At 41.2% G+C, this 22868-nt stretch overlaps 1 protein-coding gene and 1 pseudogene across 4 annotated transcripts in view; one reads left to right on the top strand and one right to left on the bottom strand.

Annotated features, from left to right (window-relative positions):
• SPARCL1 (SPARC like 1) overlaps positions 1 to 22660 on the bottom strand; it is a 49267-nt gene extending 26607 nt beyond the window's left edge. The window contains exons 1-2 of one of the 4 annotated variants that reach the window (XM_074323782.1): positions 22264 to 22463; positions 861 to 914 (exon numbers count right to left, since the gene is read on the bottom strand). The gene's annotated coding sequence lies outside the window, so the exon portion shown is untranslated. Of the gene's footprint in view, positions 1 to 860; positions 915 to 4497; positions 4521 to 22263 lie in introns of those variants that run through there. The other 3 variants (XM_019731256.2, XM_019731255.2, XM_074323773.1) reach the window with 3 other exon arrangements.
• On the top strand, positions 12511 to 13062 carry LOC109447197 (large ribosomal subunit protein P1; annotated as a pseudogene).
• Positions 22661 to 22868: the final 208 nt, after the last annotated feature.

Raw genomic sequence — 22868 nt, 5'->3', positions numbered from 1 at the left:
TGGTGGCCAGTTGAGGGTCAACCCCAACATTTGCTGCATGGTCCCTGATTGCATATTATGTCCCAGGTTGGAATTATTTTTTAGGGGTCTCATGTTTTGTTATATTTCCATCCAGAAATTGAAAACAAAACTTAACAATGGACTATGGCTATGTCATTTACAATGATCCAAGTGGGAAATCACCTCGAGTTTTTAATTCTAAAGCAGGTGCCTGTGTTGTATTCTTGTGGAAAAATCTAGTACCTATAATGTAGAAGGTCATGAGTTATTCCACTATGTGTCACATTGTCCTTCAGACCAGCCACTGGGCATTTCTGTCTGGCTGAGCTAATTGTATTTGCTACATACTGATTGAAATAATTTCATGGCCTTTCACTTCTTATTTTAAGACCTGCACAAATGTGCTCATTTGTATAAATAAGACTGAGTGGAGAACTTTCCTGGGAAATGAGAGATATTTTGAAAACAACTGTCATGCTGAAGACTGCAGGAATGCTTAATGAGCTGATGCTTACAAAGTACTTTGAAAATGAAACCCATGATGTTCTTGCTAAGTATGATGAATACCAGTTATTCTTGGATGAGGAAAAAAATCCTATATTTTGAGATATTTAAATTTGGTGTGCACTCTCTACAGAAATACAGATTGTTATCTTTGCAGAAAGAGCAAACACATCTCTAGGTGAAAAATGCAAAAATGAGACATTTTTGAAAAGAATTATTATTCTAAAAGACTTAAATATGCAGTGGATGTGAAACTAGATAAATATTATTTTGCCCAAATTGCATGAGCGTATTCAAAGGCAGCAGCATAGCTGAAAGAACATTTGGTGTAGAATTGAGAGATCTACGTTCCAGACCTGAGCTGCCTTTTGCCAGACAAGAGACTTCGGTTAAGTCACTGGTTTCTTCATCTACAAAAAAGGAAAAATAATAGTATGTTTCCTATTTAGCTTCTAGGGTTGTTTTGAGACCCAAATGTGAACATATAGTCATCTGGTAATTTCACCAAGTGTAAAAATGAAACGAGAGCTATCATTTCTTTGAGACACTCATAAGGCAAAAAATGGTTTAATAAACCCCAAATTAATATTTTACAGAGACCCTTTATTCATCCTTTTACCTACAGTTTTTCAGTTATTTCTTTCTTTTCTCTATACCCCTATTTCTTTTCATGGGTCTGGAGAGGTTAAAGATGAGAAATGGTGGGAACTTCGAGGAGAGCCTTTTCCTTCTGTTAGGAACAGAGTGTCTCCTTACCAAACTTTCAGGAGAACCTCATCTGGAATTTTGAAAGATGACAGCTAGACTGCTTTTTTTAAAGATATGGCCTGTATGGGAAAACCAGGATTTGGAATTTCAAATGTCTAAAGTTCTTGTACTGGCCGGAACCATGGACCATCGAAACAAATATCCAGAAGAAACATTTGGTGTGGCAGAAACAGGTCTCCCACAAAGAACCAAACACCCATGGGCGTGAACTCTATTCTAACTCATATGCGTAGCTGTCTTGAGACAATTTCTAACATCGTTCATTTAATATTTATAAGCACTATGGTATCGTAAAGATGGCTATAAATTCTTCGCTGCTTCTCCCACTAAGAGGTAGAGTCTAATTCTCCTCTGCTTAAAGTTGCTCCTTTGGATCGACTTACCTGTCCAAATGATTGAGGTAGAAGTGATGGTCTGGGACTTTGAAAATTAGCTCATAAAAAAGCTTTGGAGTTTTGACCTGACTCTCTTGGAATACTTGTTTTGGGAGCTTTGACCACTTTGTAAGAAACTGTCATTCCACAGAAGACATTGTTCAATGGTCCCTGCTGATCCCAGTTTTCCATCTATCCTCACAAAGGAGCCACCTTGGACCTTCCAGAGCAGCTCATCTGCCAGCTCCATACCTCTGAGTGACCTGCCTAAACTCCTGACCCACAAAATCTTGAGACATCATGTTGGTGTAAAAGTAATTGCAGTTTTTGCAATTATTTTTAACCTTTTAAACCACAATTACTTTTGCACCAACCTAATAAAACAATTGTTGCTTAAGCCACCAAGTTTATAAACAGCAATAATGAATTGGAATAAACATTAAATATCTTTTTTTTAAAAAATTTTATTGGAGAATATTGGGGGACAGTGTGTTTCTCCAGGGCCCATCAGCTCCAAGTCATTGTCCTTAAATTTAGTTGTGGAGGGCACAGCTCAGCTCCAAGTCCAGTTGCTGTTTTCAACCTTTAGTTGCAGGGAGCTCAGCCCACAATCCCATTGAACTGGCAACCTCGTTGAAAGCTCATGTTCTAACCAGCTGAGCCATCTGGTGCCCCTCTGGAAGCTCAGTGGCAGCTTGTTGTCTTCAATCTAGTTGTGGAGGGCGCAGCTCAGCTCCAAGTCCAGTTGCTGTTTTCAACCTTTAGTTGCAGGGGGCATAGCCCACCATCCCATGATGGAATTGAACCGGCAACCTTGTTGTTCAGAGCTCGTGCTCTAATCATCTGAGTCATCTGGCTGCCCCTCCAGAAGCTCAGTGGCAGGGCGTTATCTTCAATCTAGTTGTGGAGGGCGCAGCTCACTGGCCAATGTGGGAATCGAACTGGCAACCCTGTTGTTCAGAGTTTGTGCTCTAACCAATTGAGCCATCCAACCGCCCAACATTAAATATCTTGAGTGAAACAGCACTCAAGTATATTCACTAGTAGTAGAATCACTCGTGTTCATTAAAGTCTTATTTTATTGAAGAAGTAGGTTTCATCATTGACTGTTTAATACAATACCTAATGTAATGTCTTACATTTTTTTGAGATTTTACTATATGCCAAGTACTATGCTAAAGACTTCATCTGTGCAGCACCCGTGTACTCCTGTCTGTCACCTCACACCCACAGCACAGTTACCCAGTGAGAACTTCCTGAACATCCCTCTGTACCACTGTGCCCAGGCGTGATGGAGGAGCGTGGACGACAAAGGATGTGACAATTTCAAAAGGGGTAGCTTTTCAGGGACATTCTCAAAGATCTCTCTCTCTCTCTAGCTCAGGAGAAATTAGTAATACTCCCTCTTCTCTAATGGGTAATTGAAGGATTACTTTAATTATATTTAGAGGATCCCCACTGGCTTATCTTAGGCAAGCTTGTGCTATAGCCATGTTTCCACACCTCTTACCATTCCTTTCAGAGTTCCTCATCGTATTGTGCCACTCACCACTCGCTAATCCTACTGGGTCTCATTTCACAATTCTTTATGGGCTGGGCCTGTGAAGACAACACTCTGTTTTTTCCCTTCAAACATTTGCCAGCTCTTCAGAAAGTCTCTACCACTCCCTGCCCTGGGGTGTAGTGAAATAAATTAGTTTGGCCATATTTATTTTTCTTTGCGCAAATCTTGTTATGATATCTGTATTCTCATTTCCTCTCTCTCTGTGAATGTGGGGTTTTCTCATATTTACATTTATTTTCCCCCACCTTTCATATTCTTTGGAGTACAGATAGTTGAGAATGGCCAGAGGTGTAAAGCTAAAAAGCTTACATTTCAGATCTTCTCACTTGTACAGGAATCTTACATAGCTCTGTACCTGATTTTGATTTTCCTAATTTTAAAAAAGAGGGCCCCACACATTGTGTAAACTTCTGGTTCACAAATTCTGAGTCCACTCCTGAGTAAGGCTCACCGGAAGGCTTGTGGCATTTGTCATGTTGCAGGGCTTAATAATATCTGAATGATTTGCGTCATAGTGTTTGTGATGCAGGGTGTCATGTGGGGTCTCTGGTCTCGCTCCCTACACAAGAACGCACAATATGGTGAGGCCAAAAAGGAACACCCATGGAGCCATAGGTAGGGGAATCATACTACTATAGTCTCACTGGAGGCTGGGTTCACACGACATGCGACCTGCTGTCCACTTTTCTGCCAACCGACCGACTCGACTGTTCTCCACTCAACTCCCCAGTGCAGCCACGGCGGTTATACTAGTGGCCAATGGCTCAATGGTTATAGCTGACAGCCAACTAGTCACAGTTGATGACCATTTACTACCCGAGCCAGCACCTTTCCACCTGAGGCTGAGAGCCTGGAAACTGCTCTCTGGGGCTCTGACCCTACAGTGTTAACAGCATGACAATTCACCTTTAAAGCCTATGTCACCACTGAAATGATCAGATACATGAATCCTGTCCTTTTTCTGCTTTTAGCTCTCCTCTCTATTCCCTAATTTCTTTTATTCTCTACCTCCCTAGAATTTCTTTCCCCTGAATGCCAAGTTCTTAGCTTTCTCCTCTGACTACTCTTATTTGCATTTTCCTTACTTATTAAACTCTGCCAGCATAATATAACACTTCTTTGGATTCAATGGAAATGATCTCTCCTCTCTTGTTAACAGAACACGTCGGTTGTTAAATTCTGCTTGTTGGGAGAGGAATTTCAAGTGCTTTCAGCTCTGTGACTATATTGAGAATAATTCACTGGGGGTAGTTCTTTCCCAGGATTAAGAAAAACAGCAAATCATACCTAAGTTGGAACAGTTTCAAGTGGCCTCATTCTCTTGGCGTTGGGACCTGTTGGAGAACGATGGTGGGATTTGATGAGTATTTCTTGCATGAAAGCACTCGCTCCTAGCAGAAGTTCCTCCAGGATTTAGCGCATGGTGACACGTCTCGTGGATCTTGGTGAGGGCCAACTCACTGAAGAGGGGAAACAATTGCTTGCCCCAGTGGTACAGTGTTATTCATTACCTGCTTTCACCAAAAGAAGCAGATACGATAAACCCTAATGGATTTTGTAACTGGGGCTCGAAGAGTTCTTTGAAAATAGGTGAAAAACCTAAGCTTATTTATGCCTTCACAGAGGAAGAAGCACTAGAAGACTCATTCAAGCAAGGATAGGACACAGCTGGTCTGCAGCTGTGTATTCTGCCTCATATGGGGAAGACAGTTTTTTGTTTGGTGGGTTGTTTTTTTTTCTCTGAATATCTAGATAGTTTCCATTTGCTCCCTCAGATCCACTCCACATCCACTCAGCAGCCTTCTCCACTCTGAGCTGCGCCTGGGGTGGCCTGTGTGAATTGCATCATAAGTTCTCTTGCTTGATGGTTTCTGTTGGGGTTAGCCAATGGGGAGCAGCGGCAAGAGAGATTTGACGGAAGGAACAGGGTGAAATTTGGATATATATTTTCTCAGCTCCCTCTCTGTGATTAGGTCCTCTCCTGAAGGTCACAGCCCTTCTCAATGACCTCCACGCAGCATTTTCCGTCTGGGTTTAGAAAATGTTCCCTTCCCTGGTTCATACAAGCTTAGCTCTCATTAACCTGTTCTTCCAACCCCTTGTGGCTTCTCCATACCCTGCCTACACGTTGGTAAAATGCTCCCTTAATTACACTCTCCTCAAATCCCCAAATTCAATTTTCCTGCCTGGATCTATCATTTCCTTGCAGGGGTTGGACCAATACAACCCTTGATTCAAAGTTTAGGATTCATGGGTTTTAATAGTTTTCAGATCCCCGGCCAACAAAACTGGCTCCTGCTCCACAGTGCTGCCCTATTTCAAGTGTCTCTATAGTTGCTATGGGGACCTACTCGGAACCTTAGAGTTAGTATCAAGATTATTTTAAGATGGAGATATTTGAGATTCAACAGATGCAGAAGGAAGCCTTCTCAGTGCTTCCCTTCACGGACTAAAAGCAGAAACTTCTGAGAAATGAGAACTGCTGTAAATTCCCTCTTTGGTGTGGCTTCTACTCCCAGGTGAGAGACCACAAAAGAACCTACCATAATCCCTCTCCAGGGGAGCTTTCTGACCCTGAACAAAACAGAAAGACCACTTATACCTGTATAGATAAATGGCACAAAGGCTTTTTATCTCTTGTTTGTTCTAAAAACCCATTTGTCTTTCCTAAAGAAACCTTTTGTTTCTTCCCCCAGAAGCTGTTTCTACCCCCTCCCTTTCCCCTAGTAAATGAGGTATATAAGCCTTTAACTTCAACAGCTTAATTAAGTGCTCCCATGTGCATATGAATAAACCATTTTCTTCTGTTCACCTGTCTTTTATCAATTTAATTTGCAGGCCTCAATTACTGAACATAAGAGGGTAGAGGAGAAAGTTTTTCCTCCCCTACATTGCTTTAGTGGTTGCACATTTTTCTTTATAAATGGAACATAGCAGCACTCATTTTTGGAAAGAATAAAAAGCTACAAAATATTAAAATGTGATTAGCACTCGATAAAGATGATTTCACTGATAAAATCACAAGATTTGAAGGTGCTATGGAATTAAAGAGTTTTAGAAGAAAATATAGGCAACTAGCTCTGGGAGCATTTTGTGTTGGAACATGGCATGTTTCACTTTATAGTACTCTCCCATTTCTTTTTTTCATGTAATCTCTAGAATATTATGGCACCAGGATTAATCTGGAAACGTGGGAAATAAATTAGTCTCTCTGTTCTTTTCCCTTCTGTTACAGTCCTTTCCCACACCAAAGGAAACCTAATTCATTAACTTAGTCTGACTCATTTTAAAAACTGTTCTAAAAACACTGTTTTGGGGTTGTCAGTCCCAGAACATGCAGAAATTTGCCTAATCAAAAGTAGTCTAATTAGCCAAATTGAAACAAAGTTGTATTTTGGGTATAAATAATACTGTACAAGGAAATCTGTTGTTAATTTTTTTGGACAATGACTGTTTTTGTTTTCACGGTACTAAAATGAACACACATTTAATAACTAGCTATGGAATTCAAGAGATATCAGCCCCGTTATCAAGATGCCAGTAAACATGAGGTGAGTCAGACAACTCCAGCCATGACCACAACCCCAGGCCTTACTGTGGCCACCACCCAAACACATAAGATTTGAGAAAAATAAAACAACAAAGAACCAAATGTAGAGGAAGCACGGGCTGGATTTTTTTGTGTCACTTTTTGGGAAAGAAAAGAAGTTAATCATATCCAGGTCTCAAGCTATAGTAATCTCCTACATTCCTACCTGGAATATTTTTCAAATTATAAGAAAACATTTGCTTTTGAAATCAGTCACTTCAAATTGTTTTCAGATTAAAAGGATAGAATCAATTAGTTGTTTTTAACAGTGAGCTGACGCTGGTACTCGGCCCCCATACCCAGTGCCTATCTAAGAAGCTACTAAATGCAAGATCACTGGGAATACCAAGGTTTAAACCCAAGGTTTGCCAGATTAAAATCAAAGCTTCTAGTATCTTCCTTTAACTTATACTTTAGGAAGTTACTGAAAGTTTTCCTAGAACGAGCTTAACCTGCACCTCTCTATGAGGTCCTCAAAGTCTACTGTTATCTGCTAGATCAGGGAAGAACAAAAGAGAGAAAGAAGACATCTGGGGTTCAGCATTTGTGTTTTGATTCTTCTGAATTCCAGCAGAATGCTGTGCTGCTTTAGAGTTAGCTCAAAGTTGTTTGATCCCAACAAAAATTTGGGAAACTGCTGAACTATTGGTTTGAGAGTTAAAAATGATTCCAGTGTGCTAAGACAGCATGAAGAGTTGACCAAACACAGTGTCTTAAAACAAGTTACATGTTTTCATTGACTCATAATCAAGACAAATTCTGACTTTCATAGATCGCAGGCCACCTTCCCACTGAGTCCCTATCGTGTTATATGGATATGATCCATTATATGGAACTCAAGAATCAAGTACAGTAAAAACGTATTGCATTCAGAGCTATTTCAGGGTCACGCTGAATGGTGCATTTTTGTCCTTGTTTATTTTATTTACTTTTTTTAACTCTATGGGTATAGCACTTTTATTAAACCTAGGGTAAATTTCAACTTACTTGTCATGCAGGGTCTCAGCTCCCACTCCCCACACAAGAACGCAGGATATGGTGAGGCCAAAAAGGAACACCCATGGAGCCACAGATAGGGGAGTCATACCACTATATTCTCGCTGGCGGCTGGGTTGGAGACACAGGAAGCAGGAGCCACACAATGTACAATCCGCTGTCCCCTTCTCTGCCAACCAACCAACCCTCCAATGCAGCCATGGCAGTTAAATCAGTGGCCAGTGGCTAACAAGTAACAGTTGATGGCCATCTACTAGCCGACCCAGCACCTTTCCACGTGAGGCTGAGAGCCTGGAAACTGCTGTCCTGGCTCTGTCCCCACATTCCACCCCTACAGGGTCTCGCCTCACAATCTACATGACAAGTGTCCTCTGCGAGGGTCCCTGTGCCATATTAGCCTATAGGCACCTATGGGCGGAAAGAAATAGTAGTCATAGGAACCAACAATGGCAAATCCCTTCCATCTGGGAGGAGCTTTTAGTCCTGGGAAAGGAGGGTCGCTGTCACTGGCACCTTTCCCGGTTTGTGGTACCAGACCTTTATGGCAGTGCTTGGGGTCTCCAGTGTAGTTTCAACATGTAACAGAACAGGGACCCCATAATAGACCATAGCAAGAGCACATATGTTCCCCGCAAAATCGTCCCGGCATCGGGACCTCCATATACTACAGTCACTTGCAGTGGCCACTTGGCCACCACCCCTGGTGTCACTTAAAAAGCATAGGTCAAACCAGCCCCCCCATGGGGCTATTAGGCCCAACCACTGACAGTGGGGGCTTTTGACCTACCAGGGCCAAGTCCATTGCTTCAGTTCCCCTGCTTTCAAGCATGTGGGTGCCGGCAGCAAAATGTTTCCATTTGTGCCATAGCCTGGCTTTAAAAGAGTCTCACTTGTGGTAACCTGTAACTGAATGGGAGCGGCCATTAGATATAGCAAAGCTTCTACTGGTGCAGGCCCTCCCTTCTGTGGTCTCTCATTCAGGATTCTCAAGATGTCCCATAGACACAAGGCCCACTAGTGCATTGTGGGAGAGTGTTTTGACACCCGGAGGCCTTGCTTCAAAAGGCTGTTGTAGCATTCAATCATGCCAGCTGCTTGTGGATTGTACGGGATATGAAACAACCATTGTACGTCCATCCTGGCAGCCCAGCGCTGCACTTCTTGCCCTGTAAAATGGGTACCCCTGTCACTTTCAATGACTTGGGGGTGCCTATAAAGGGCGCAGAGTCGTGTAAGAGTGACCATTGTATGCCGCTGATCCACAGCCAGACACGGCCAAGCAAACATCAACCCCGTAGCAGTGTCCACTGCTGTGAACACATATATTGTATTGCGTGCTTTAGGTAGGGGTCCAATGCAATCCACTTGCCAGTGACTGAGGGGTACCCTTCCTTGCATAATCTGCTGTGTCTCCCAGGGGAGCCTCCGCCTTTGGGGGCTGTCCTGGGCACAGACAGCACAGTCATAGCAGGCATCTGTTATCTCCTGCTATTTCAAAGGCAGACTCCAGCGTCTGCTCACCTGCCACATGGTTCAGCTTCCAGCATGCTGCAATTTCCTATGCAGCCAATGGGTCACATCAGTGGCAGGGGGCCGTTCTAACCGTCAGACCTATGCTAAGGCATCTGCTTCATCATTACCTGGGAACACTAAGGGGGAGTGACCTGTGACATGCATTAGGGTCACCTCCTTTCTCTGCCCTAGGTCCCAGAGATCCTGTCACATGGCTCGACCCCACTGTGGACACTGTCCTACCAACAAGTTTTGGTGTTTCCACATAGGGAGCCACAACTTTAGACCCCACAACACCGCCCAGCTGTCAGTGCAAATAACTAGGAGCCTGGGCTTGTGGCTGATTATCATCCACACAGCCTGTAGCTCAGCCCACTGGCTACTCTGGCCCGTCCCAGTATCAAACCAAATGGTGTCTGTTTTGGTCTGTACACCAATAGCGATCCAAATGGCTGCAGCTCCTCGGCTAGAACCATCAGTATACCAGGCATCTTCAGGTACTGGGGGCTGTCCTTTGTAGGGTGAGGGCTCCAAGTCCTCCCCAGCCTGGGGGTGAGGGATGACCTTGACCTCACCCGCATCCTCCACCAAGGATTCAGCAAGTTTTGCTTCCTGGGATTACAAATGCCACATCTGAGCTGCCTCAGCAAGCACTTCCCAGCCCACAGAGCCGCAACAATCTTCGCTTTCTCCGTCCTATGCTGGTTGAAGAATTGTCCACCTCTTCCCACCACTCCACTGGGGTCCAGCTCTCTGGCAGCTGCACGGCTTTTTCTATGCTGGCTATGCTTGCTAGCATGCACAAACTGCTCCACCACCCTTTGGAGATCTTTGGCCAGCACAATACCCTGCTCACTGCGCCATGTGTCATGCAGGGTCTCAGCTCCAGCTCCCCACACAAAAATGCAGGATATAGTGAGGCCAAGAAGGAACACCAAGTGATTCATAGATAGTGGAGTCATATCACTATGTTCTCACTGGCGGCTGGGTTGGAGACACAGGATCCACACGATGCGCAATCTGCTGTCTGCTTCTCTGCCAACAAACCAACCCCCCAATGCAGCCACAGCAGTTATATCAGTGGCTAATGGCTAATCGCTTACAGCTGATGGCTAAATAGTCAGTTGATGGCCATCTACTACCCAAGCCAGCACCTTTCCACGTGAGGCCGAGAGCCTGGAAACTGCTCTCTGGGACTCTGTCCACACACTACTAAAACCCCCCCAAATTAAAGAATTTACCACTCCTTACTCCACTCATACTTAATTTAAAACCTACTAGTGAATGATCCTTCTAAAAATTTTGCCCATTTTTGGGGATAAGTTGCAAATCTGGGCTTCATACATATCCAGTGGACTACAGTGACTGTTAGTAGTGATAGAGACGTGATTAAAATGTGGTCAGTGGGATTTCTGGTCAATATGGCAGAGTAGGTAAATGCTGTGCTTGCCCACTCTCATGACCACATCAAAATTACAACTAAACTACAGAACAGCCATCATTGAGAATCACCTGAAGCTAGCTGAACTGAAGCTCCACAACTAAGGGCATAGAGATGAAGCCACCTGGAGACTGGTAGGAGGGTAGAGATGTAGGACGGGCTGTTCCCACACCCACATGTGACCATTAAAAATTAAGAGGGTTATCTTGGCTGCAGAGGTGCCCCTGGAAGGAGCGAGGGGCCTCAGCACCACACCAGGTTTCTGAAACCAGGGTTCCAGTTCCAGGAAGAGAAGTCCCCATAACTTCTGGCTGTGAAAACCAGTAGAGACTGTGGCTGAGTGAGATGAGGGTGGCTGGAGTCCCAGGTGCTCCTCTTAAAGGATCCACGCATAGACTCACTTGCTGATGGACTCACTCACTCTGAGCTCCAGCCCTGGGGCAGCAGCTTGAAAGGTGCCAGGGACATATGGGGAGGAACTGAGTTGTCTGGCTTCAGAGTGATGGCTGGAGGGGCAGCTTTCTCCCAAATGGAGGAGCTGGTGGAAGCCATTGTTTCTTTGTTGAGCCCTACCCCTCCCTGCATGCAGACACAGGTGGGCTGCCATATCTGAATCTCCAGCAAGGAATTGAAAACATATTTGAAGAAAAAATGACTGAAAACTTCCCTAACCTGGTGAAGGAAATAGATATACAAGCCCAGGAAGCACAGAGTCCCAAACAAGATAAACCCAAAAAGGCCCACACCCAAAAACATCATAATTAAAATGTCAAATTTAAAGACAAAGAGGGAATCTTAAAAGCAACAAGAGAAAAGCAGTTATTTACCTACAAGGAGCTCCCATAAGACTTAGCTGATTTCTCAACAGAACATTTGCAGGCCAGAAGGGATTGGCAGGAAATATTCAAAGTAGTGAAAAGCAAGGACCCACAACTTAGATTAGTCTACCCAGCAAAGCTATCATTTAGAATCAAAGGACAGATAAAAAGCTTCCCAGACAAGAGAAGTCTAAAGGAGTTCATTACCACCAAACCAGTATTACAAGGAATCTTAGAGGACTTGTTTAAGAAGATGAAGAAAAAAAAAGATAAAAATATGAATAATAACATGGCAATAACTACATGTCTATCAACAACTACTTTCAATGTAAATGGATTAAATATTCCAATCAAAAGACATAGTTTGGCTGAATGGATAAGAAAACAAGATCCTTACATATGCTGCCTTTGAGAGACTCACTTCAGATCAAAAGACACACACAGACTGAAAAGAAAGGGATGGAAAAAGTTATTTCATGAAAATCAAAGCAAAACAAAACAAAACAAAAAAATATGGAGTAGCAATACTTATACCAGACAAAATAGACTTTAAAACAAAGGCTATAACAAGAGACAAAGAAGGACCCAATAATCCCACTTCTTGATATTTATCCAAAGAAACCCAAAATGATATTTCGAGGGGACATGTCCATCCATATGTTCATTGTAGTATTGTTTACAATGCCCAAGGCGTGAAGGCAGCCTGGATATCCATTCGTCGATGGAAGAATGGATAAAGAGGAGGTGGTCCATACCCTATATACAATGGAATATTGCTCGGCCATGGAAGGGAATGGGTTCTTGCCATCTGTGGCAGAATGGATGGACCTGGAGGGTATTTCGCTGAGTGGAGTATGTCAGACAGAGAAAGACAGATGAAATGTGATTTCACTTACATGTGGAATCTAAATAATAAAAAACAAATAAACAGCCCCTTTTCCTCAGCTGCCAGTAAGATGATCGGTCCTTTCAAGGAAGCTGAGGATGTTTTGGGGTGAGGCCCTCACTTCATCTGGTGACTAGCACTGCGCCTGGTTATGCTTGCGCAGCACTCGCCCGCATCATGGTCTCCATCTCAGAGCTCGCCTGCATCTACTTGGCTCCCATCCTGCATGACGATGAAGTGAAAGTCATGGAGGATAAGATTAATGCCCTTTAAAATTAAAGCAGCCAGTGTAAATGTTGAACTTTTCTGGCCAGGTTTGTTTGCAAAGACTCTGGCCAATGTCAACTTTGGAGCCTCATCTGCAATGTACAGGCCAGGGACCAGCCCCAGCAGTTGGTGCTGCACCAGCAGGAGGTCCTGCCCCCAGCTGCCCCTGCTGAGGAGAAGAAAGTGGAAGCAAGAAAGAAGAATCTGAGGATTCTGATGATGACATGGGCTTTGGTCTTTTCCACTAAACTTCTTGTAACATGTTCAATAAAAAGCTGACTCTGCTAAAAACAAATAAACAAAATAGAAATAAAGTCGTGGATACAGAGAACTTTTTGATGATCGCCAGGTGGGAGGAGGGCTGCGGGATGGGTGAAAAAGGGGAAGGGATTAAGAAGTACAAATTGGTTGTTACACAGTAGTCATGGGGTTGTAGGGTATAGTATAAGGAATACGGTCAATAATATTGTAATAACTATGTATGGTGTCAGATGGGTACTAGATTTATCAGGGTGATAGATGGGAGGGGGTTGGGGGCAGGGTGAAAAAGATGAAGGGATTAAGAAACACAAATTGGTAGTTACAAAATAGTCATGAGGATGTAAAGTAAAGCATAGGGAACATAGTCAATAACATGGTAATAACTATATAGCGTGCCAGGTGAGTACTAGACTAGTCGGAGAAATCGCTTCTTAAATTATACAAATGTCTAACCACTATGCTGCATACCTGAAATTAATATAAAATAATACTGAATGTCAACTGTAATTCAAAAATTTAAAAATGTGGGTGAAGTTCAAGGGGAATATGAAGTTCAAACTTCTAGGTATAGAACAAATAAGTCATAGGGCTGTAATGTACACCATAGGGAATATAGTCAATAATATTGTGATAGCGTGGTACGGTGATAGGTGGTTGCTGGACTTGTCATGGTGATCACTTCTTTAGGTAAATAAATGTTGAATAACTATGGTGTACCCCTGAAACTAACATAATATTGTATGCTCGCTATATTTTAATAAAAGTCTTAAAAAACATGGCTAATAATTTTATTATTTCAGCAATTCTAGACTTATGCCAAGTAATTGTAGAATATGTATTTCTATAAATGACTGTTTTGAGAACATTCATGTCAGTCAGGTTTTGGAAATTTGGTTTGACACTTCTTCAAGCAACACTGCAGTTTCTTATTATCCTCAAGCAAACAGATTGGCTGAAAGGGTGGCACAGAATACTAAGGATGTCAAAAAGAGATTATAGGAGGCTTAAATAACTCACTACTTTTATTCCTTGTCTAATACTACATTCCAAGTTCAGTAAGAGAAGTCATCATGCTGAATCAAAAATGAGTGTGTGGGGCTGGCCCCGTGGCTCAGGAAGTTGGAGTTCCATGCTCCTAACGCCAAAGGCTGCCAGTTCCATTCCCACATGGGCCAGTGGGCTCTCAGTCACAAGGTTGCTGGTTCGACTCCTTGACCCCCACAAGTGATGGTGGGCTGCACCCCCTGCAACTAACAATGGCTACTGGACCTGGAGCTGAACTGTGCCCTCCACCACTACGATTGAAAGGACAACTTGACTTGGAAAAAATCCTGGAAGTACACACTGTTTCCCAATAAAGTCCTGAAAAAAAAATAAAAAAGGGAAAAAAAAAATGAGTGTGTGGAGGGTGGCTCAAAATTTGTTTTCCTTAACAAATGGATCCTTGAGGAAATCCCCAGAAACTCTTGGCATCAGATATGAAAATATCCTTCTTAAGGGAATGGGGGTAGTAATAGATTATAACCATTGTTCCCAAGCAAGCCAAGGTCACTGCAACCTTTCTGCATAGTTGCTTAAGACAGAAGGCAGAACACAGGCACATCCCCTGCTTGAAACCCCTTTGTTTAGCTTCCTTTATTGTATGAAAAGGATTGGCTTTCACCATGGGAGAGGCTGTAATTGAATTTCACCATGAAAAGAGGTTGTAATTAGATTTCTCAGCAGGTCTACAAGTTTTGGCCCTGGAAAAACAAGGAAAAGGGCCTAAATGTTTTTCCCCCCTCTAGCTAGAAAGGTAACACAGTCAAGCCTGCAGATATTGGCCTGAAAGGCAGGGCAGAAAGGGCTATGCATGTGTCAGCCACCTCTGGTCTCTGATGGAGCAATGTCAGCTCTGGCCTCCGAGACAGAGTACATGGCCCTTCAGGTGGAGGGTGGAAAGCTGTGTGTGTAACAGCAAATATTGCTTGGACATTGCGTTTGGTAGGGTACATAGGACATTCCTGAGTCAAACCCTTTGACTCTTGGTCTCTGTCTTTTGGTGTCCTAAAATTTCTGTCTCTTAGAGAAGGGGAGGGCACCTAAAGTTTGGCGCACTCTAGAACATCATCCATCTAGATTTAGAAGTGAAGTTGTACAAACAGCCAGAATATACTTTGGTTTTTCTGGTTCATTTTGAGTCTTACTTGTAGTTGGTTCCATTTCAATTTCTATAATAGTTTCTAGAAGTTTAAATTAGAGTAAGATTAGGTCAGAGTAGATTTTTGTATTTGATTTCTTTTCAGTCCCTATAGCTTTTTAAGAACATTAAATTACATTAATTAATTTAGAACATTAAATTTACATTTAAAATGGTAAATATTATTTTTGAAGTTTTCCCTGTTGCCTTACCATTTAAATCTACTTAACCTAACCATCTGTCTCTACTGGGCCCTTCTCGTCTCACTATACTTCTCTCTGTTTATCTCCCTTCTCTTTCCTTTTCTCTTAAGCATTTAACAAGCTGTCTGACCACTGAACTCAAGTGTAAACATGGCCACCCATATCTCTAAAGGGAGGAATCTATTCTTTTACCTCTCTTGTATTGGCTATGTTAATGATTCCTTGGAAATGTCAGTGCTGGTAGTTATTTCTTCAAATCTTTCTCATTGAATTTTCCTCATGTTGCCTTGAGTTTCTCCCCATTTGTTGACTCCTTCGTTGGCAGCCTCAGCAAAACTTACAAGTCCTCCTCCTTCCCTTGTAAACCAAGGAAACTTGCTTCAGCATTTTTGGTTTCAAGGCAGATGATGACTACCTGATCTGTTCATCCTATTTTGTTTCAAAAGAAATGAGAAAAACATACCACATACCCTAGAAGAAGGAGAGGTTTGCATTGACTATTTTCCCTGTTATTTCATTTTTCTTCTAACGATTGGCATATCACTTCCTGGAGTACGTACATCCACATTTCCAAATAAGGACAGGTATCTTCTGTTGAATTCGTTTATATCAGAGGAAGCCTGCAGGCTGCTATTTTTGGTAATTATTATAACTATGGAAAAATTTCCTCTCAGGGAAATGTAGTAAACAAAATGATTATTATGGATACTTCATAATCAGACCCAAACAGGACATTCTCCTTCACCTTGTCTTTACATGATAGCCAAAGGCATTGTTATCAGAGAACAAGTCCTGTAGGCGTATTCTGGCTAACATATATACATGTTGTTACCTGATCCAGAGTTAACACTGATGCTTTAGGGCTTTTAAAATATTAATGAGTCTCTTGGGAGAGCTCTGTATCTTGTAATTGAAGTCATCTGAAAGACTGAAAAAGATGCTCTCCTATTTTGTGTTCTCTGCTGAGTCACCACCATCTGACATCAAGGTGTCCCAGCCCTACGAGTGTAAATAATATACTCAGTATCAAAAGTACTGGAGCTCTGACCTTGAATTGCCTGTCATCCTTTCTATAATAACTGAACCTACAACAATGTGGGTCTGAGCTAGGCATAATCATGGATCATGCCTATCAGAACTTTGACTCTACATAGAGTTCAACAGAGACGTTATAGACACATATTAAACATGAATTAAGCAGAGGATAAATACCTTCAGTGCTCAGGGAATAGAGCATTATGGGGAGTTGCTTAGGATGTGCATCTCCCACTGCTCTGCCCCTTGCTCAGAGGAGCTGGCCGTCTCTCTCTTCCTCAAATAGGCCTTGATCCCTCCTGCTGCAGGGCCTTTGCGAAAGGTGTTCACACTCTCAGAATCCTCTTTCCAACAGCCACTCACCCCAACCACCACCACCCATCACATACACACACACACACACACACACACACACACACACACACACACATACACACACAGTTAACGTCTATCTAGCCTTCAGATCAAGGAAAGCCATCACTGATCTTGAGCAGAGGTCAGGCTCCTCACATACTTTCCTAGAACAAAGGTGCTTTGCCTTCTTAACACTTATTTAAGCATATACTTATATACAATATATGCTAAATGTAATGTGAATTTTTTCATTCCCTAAAATCATGCTGTAGAAGAGGAATTTGCCTTATATTCTAGTACTTCTGAGGTCTCTAACATTAAAGGCCATTGCCTCAATTACTTCATTTTGAACAACGAGTACCATTTCAGGAAAACAGCCTAAAATAATCTTATGCAATGATTATTTTTGTTCTTAAGAAGGTCACTTTAAAAAAGGAGATAAAGATATTTAAAGCAGAGTTAGTATTTATTCTTGAGGTATGACTTCATTATTGCAAATGTTGGGATTGCACAATTTTAGAAAGCCATGCTTTACAGACTCACGTGGTTTCCAATAAACCCTTTAAAGAGCACTGGTGAAAGCAATATAGTAAGTAATTAATATGTAGCGATCATTGCCATAGAATGAGAATTCATGCATGGGGATCCAATGTGCAGCACCAGCAGATTTTTAAGAAGTGTGTTATAAACAATATGCAGAGAGAGGATTGATGACGTACTCTGCGTTAGATAATTACAGAGTGGATCCGGTGAACACAAACACTGATGTTAAAGATGCCTGTAGGAAGTTTTAACAAAATTGTTTCATAAAATATGAGAATGGAAAACGTCATTTTTATCAGGGAAAAACATTTAAAGTGAAATGAGATTTGAAATATGTTTATATCACCATAGAGTACATATCCTAAGTCTACTTTACGATATTTTATCCACTTGTACGTTTAGGTTGGTCAAAGACTTTGGCTGAGGATCTTTTCATTAGACAAATGAAGATGACTTTGTAATGAGGTCACCTTATGTTTGAGCATAGGCACTTTTTCTTAATGTGATGGTGTGATTAATGACTCTCTCCCTAATTACGTAGTGAGCTCCTCAAGAGCACAGCCCTCTCTATTTTTGCTCCTGTAGTGTTGCTGGCCTTTCACATGGGATAGCACACTGAATACATTAGTTGTGTGAGACATAAGATTAAAATATTACATATTTACATAATTTTATGACCTGAAAAACACTGGAGAAGCTAAAACGGAAACTTTAACAAAACACATTTTCATGAAAGATAAGATGTGTTAATACCTTTTGCCCCCTAGTGTTAATTCAGATAAGCAGAATCTTCTCTACTCGTCATAAATGTAAAAACCCTTATTATTTCTCTTTTTTTCCCTCTTTAGGAATTCAGTGGCTCATGTTTACACAATGATACATCTGAGGCTTGTATACATTACAGTTTACTTACTGAGAAATTCCAAGTTGAAAAAAGCCATTTTATCAGTTTTAGACCAAGTGATGAAAAAAATTAAAAGAACTACCTCTTATTGAGCACTTATATCCATTATTTCAGCTCATCCTACAATAATCTTATGAATTAACTGTTATCCCCATTTAATAATTAAGGAAAACTGAGGCTTGTCAAGCTTAACAGTCAACCTTTACCCCCGGACAGAGACTGTAATAAGAACCTTACATAGAGTATCTTATTCAATTCCCATGACAATTTTATAACTATTATGGTCCCTATTTTACATATGAGAAGATGGAGGCAAAGAGTGAATAAGATAAAAAAAAACACTAGAAAGTCTGAGTACCAGGATTTGTGTCCTGGCAGCCTGCCCCAGAATCCCCCTAGATAACCACTATCCTATAGCTATGGTGACAACGGGAGGAGGCAGTGGGAGGATGGACTTATTGCAGGGTGTGAAGTGTGTGCTATGAAGTGAAGTCATTTCTAGTTCTCTTCCTTTGCCATCCCAGTTGTTTTTCCCCTGCGCTCCCAGTAAACCGGTCACTATTTTAGTAGCTTTCTTGTTCATTTTCTTAACATCTATTCACTGGATCTTTAAAGGAAACATTTAGCTACTGCAATTGGCGTGCATAAGCTGGTTGTATAATAGGAAGGAAACAAGCCAGGACTAGGGACTTCATTTCTAAAGAAGGATTTTAAAGCAGACTAAGAGGTATTTCACAGAGTGGGTCATGAAACTCGAGTCTCTCTATACCCTTTCATTGCTATGACGACAGGCTGCTCCTGCTACATGTAGCCAGAAAAAGCAGCTGACATTTCAATGCTAGGAACATAGGGGAGAGGTTTACAAAAACAAAAAACAAAATCCAAACCCTTTTGTTTGAATTTCAGTTAGAGAGCAAAAATACCCCCTGGAGTAAGTCAAAACCCCTATTCTTGAAAAGATAAGAAAGGAGAAATGCTGGGGGCCTTCTCCTCTGTCCAAGCAGGCCAATAAAAGAGAATTGACTGCAAAGCAACATTTCTTCTCACTCTCCTTAATGGCAATCTGAAATAGAAAACTCTCTTTGGTTTCATTTGACTTGGCCATTAAGAAGCAGCTAATTGATGAAGCAGCAAAGAATCACAGTAATAAATACTTCATGTTGAGGCCACCAGGAGAATACAGTAGTGTTTGCTTTATTTTTTCCATTTCTTTGGATAAAAAAAAAAAAAAAAGACAATGAATTCAAAGAATATTTTCTTAATCCCCAATTTTACTACCAGAAAAAATCATTTCAAGTGCGTAACCGAACACTCTCACTGTGTGTCTAGTGCACTGCCAGGTGCTATAGTTATTTAAAAAAGTCATTTAATTTCTACAACAACCCCATGTGTGGGTAATAGTATCACTAGTTGCTTAATAAATGGGCAAACTGAGTTCTGGAGGTGTGAAATCACTGCCCAAGCTCACACAGCCTGTAAGAGGCAGAGTCAGGATTCAAGCCCAACACTTGGGCTTGGAAACACATGCTCTGTCCACTGTGCTGTGCTGACTCGGAGGCAGAGACCTGACATTGACATTTTATTATATAGCAACGTGTGCAGGTAGAAGCAAGAAACCCTGAGGTAAAACCTGGAGAAAATTCCCTTTCTGTGGAGTTCCAGTCAGGACGTGTAGGTATGCTAGTGCTTTCATATTAGCTATGATCGATTGACAGCTTCATGTGCACCAGGCATAGCTGTTTTCTTCACTTAGTCATCACAACAAATCTTTGAGGTCGCCACCGGTTGTGTGATTCTGCGTTTCCACAAATGAGGGAACAGAGGCCCAAAGAGTCATTTACCAAATTCACAGAGCCTGATACAGCCTAGATATAAACTACATCTATATGCCTCCAGAGCCCATTCACTCTATTATTCACTCTATTACACCATCTTGCTACAGTCCCTCTCTTCCCCAGAATTCTGTCCACCTTTTGATGCCCAGGACAAAAAGCAGGCTAGCCCCAGCTGGTACCTCTATTGCAGGCTCAGCTTTTGGGGAAAGATGCCCTGCGGGCCCTGTATGAACCAGATCCTGGCCTAGTTGGGCATCTCTTGGGCCGCCTACAACAGAAATTCTCCTGGATTTATGGGGCCTCCTTCTCCTTCACTGAAGGTTGTTCCAGAATGCTATGTGAGGGCAAAAGGCACCTGAAGTCTTTTAACAACAGTTATTTGGGTTCTTCTTTGTGGAAAAGATCTCTAACATGTTCTGGACATTGTGCTAAATTTCATTAAAATAGCAGTGTTTACATACTGTTAAAAATTGACTGACTAAAAACAAGCAGTCAAGAGAAAATAGAATGAATAATGTTTTGGAATTGTCCAGCTACGTTACAATTCATTTCATTTTTATCATCATTATTATTTTTACTTAGTTGATAAGTGAAACTGCACATGAGAGACTATTGGGGATTAAACCCCAAAGGACGTGTAAAGGAAATCCAGTACTCTAATTGATAAATAGCTGTACAAAAATTTCCTGAAAGAAAAATGGCAAGATTTATTAATCACATGAATATATTCTTTTCCAAAATATGAAAAGCAGCATTAATTGATTGGATGATAAGGAGATGAAACAGACGCCTCTGCTTTGCTAGATCTTGTTGAATGAACAGAAATATGTACTTAAATCTTTCCTAAGAGGGATGTCCTTTTTTTTTTTTTTTTAATTTATTGGGGTGACAATTGTTAGTAAAATTACATAGATTTCAGGTGTACAATTCTGTATTACATCATCTATAAATCCCATTGTGTGTTCACCACCCAGAGTCAGTTCTTCCATCACCATATATTTGATCCCCCTTACCCTCACCTCCCACCCCCCACCCCCCTTACCCTCTGGTGATGTCCTTTTTTTTCTAAAGTCATAGTTAATGATAGTCATAACCATCAAGGTTTAGCTAAACAAGCTGTGAACCCAAAAAAGCTGGTATCCATGAGAAAGGGGAGAATTGAAAAAAAAAAAAAAAAAGATTTCTGCTGAGTTGGACCGAGTGAACATTTCTATTCAGTGTACTTGGGCTCTGGCCAGACAAGAGCTCAGATATAATGCCAAGGTGACATATTTAACCTCTTTGCCGATTAAAGACCGTACAAGAAAGATACTCTTTCTGCAGTACCTCTTGCTTATAGTATCAACAGTATTGATCTGCAGTTGAAAGCATGGTTTTCTCCTGCAGGGTGACCTCTAATACTTGGAGGAATGAATGAGCATGACTTGCATTATTTTTTTATTTTAGAAGATAGAGCCAGAAGTGATAGTGCCTTACAATATGAGAGTTGTAATCGCTTTAGCTTTTTGATCCCCCTCCCTCCTTTTTCCCTTCCTTAATAAGAAATCATTAGGAATTGAGAAATTTTATGTATGTTTGTGCACATCTTAAAAAAATGATAGAAAGTGATTAGAGACAATTAGTCATAAAACTGTAAAAGGGAATCAGGAAAGGAATACCAGTCACAATAGCTATAAAATAATCAAAGAATAATATAATATTACAGGGATTTTTCTACCTTTTGAAAAAGCAAAATGTTCCATTTCTACATTGCTATTAAGCACAGACTGAACAATGGTGGTTATTGAATAATTTTAGATACTTTAAACATGGAGAACACACAAATTACTTTGGTTTCATAGTTGTTTTGAAATTACTTTCCTTATGATTTATTTAATATAGTTAGTAAACTATTTCTACAAAACACATTTCAGAATTCAGACTTCACCAAGATCTGAACGCAATTCTGACCAACAACAGTTTTACATCTATGTCCTTGCTCTGCACTAAACCCATCATTTTTTAGTACTTAATATTTAATCTTGCAGAAGAAAAGGAAACATGAATAAAAGTGTTAAAATTCCCGATTAAATAGCTTTTCTGTAAATCATACAAGAGATTTTTTCTTTTTTTTTTGGTAAATGAATGGCTTTGTATTAGGCAAAAATCTTAATCTTAGATATCTTTATCAGATCATGCAAATCAATTAAACACATGCAGTTAGACAATATATAAACTTATTAAAATTTACCTTCTGATAGATGGCTAGACCCAGAGCCTTTGCCGAAAATTGAAGTTGAATCTCCTCTTTGCACACAGCCAGGAAATAAAAGTTTGACAAATACCCAATACTCTTTAAATTTCTTCTCTTATTAGCTCTGCTTCTTGGCCCAGAAACACATTTGAGTCTATTGGAGTTGAAATTCTGCTGCTCTGTCAACTCCTCAGAGTCTGGGGTGACAGGAGAATTTGGAGGTTGGCACTGGGGCGTATTTCAGACTGTCATCGTTTTTGTTGCAGATTCCTGCCGTTCTCTGGCAGGCTGGCCTCTCACGGAGGGCGCGATGAGCTTTACCAGCAGTGCAAACCAACAGGGGAAGAGTTAACAGTCCTCCCTTCAAGCTCCTGTTCTCAGAGGCTCATAACTTGGCTAGGATATAAGCACTTGGCTCTTTATGCAACTTTTTTTTTTCCTCCAAACTACTCTAAAAGGTTTTATAAGCAGGATCCATTTTTTTTGGAGATTTTTATTTTAAGACTTTGAAAAGAAACTCCATGCTGTTGTTTCTTCCTAAAGGAAATTGGGGGATGGGCGTTAAGGAAGGGGAGAAGAACTGTAGCAGTTGCATTTTCACA

Source organism: Rhinolophus sinicus, linkage group LG02 (genome assembly GCF_036562045.2).
Source record: "Rhinolophus sinicus isolate RSC01 linkage group LG02, ASM3656204v1, whole genome shotgun sequence".
Taxonomy (NCBI): domain Eukaryota; kingdom Metazoa; phylum Chordata; class Mammalia; order Chiroptera; family Rhinolophidae; genus Rhinolophus; species Rhinolophus sinicus.
This window is presented reverse-complemented; position numbering and strand designations above follow the sequence as displayed.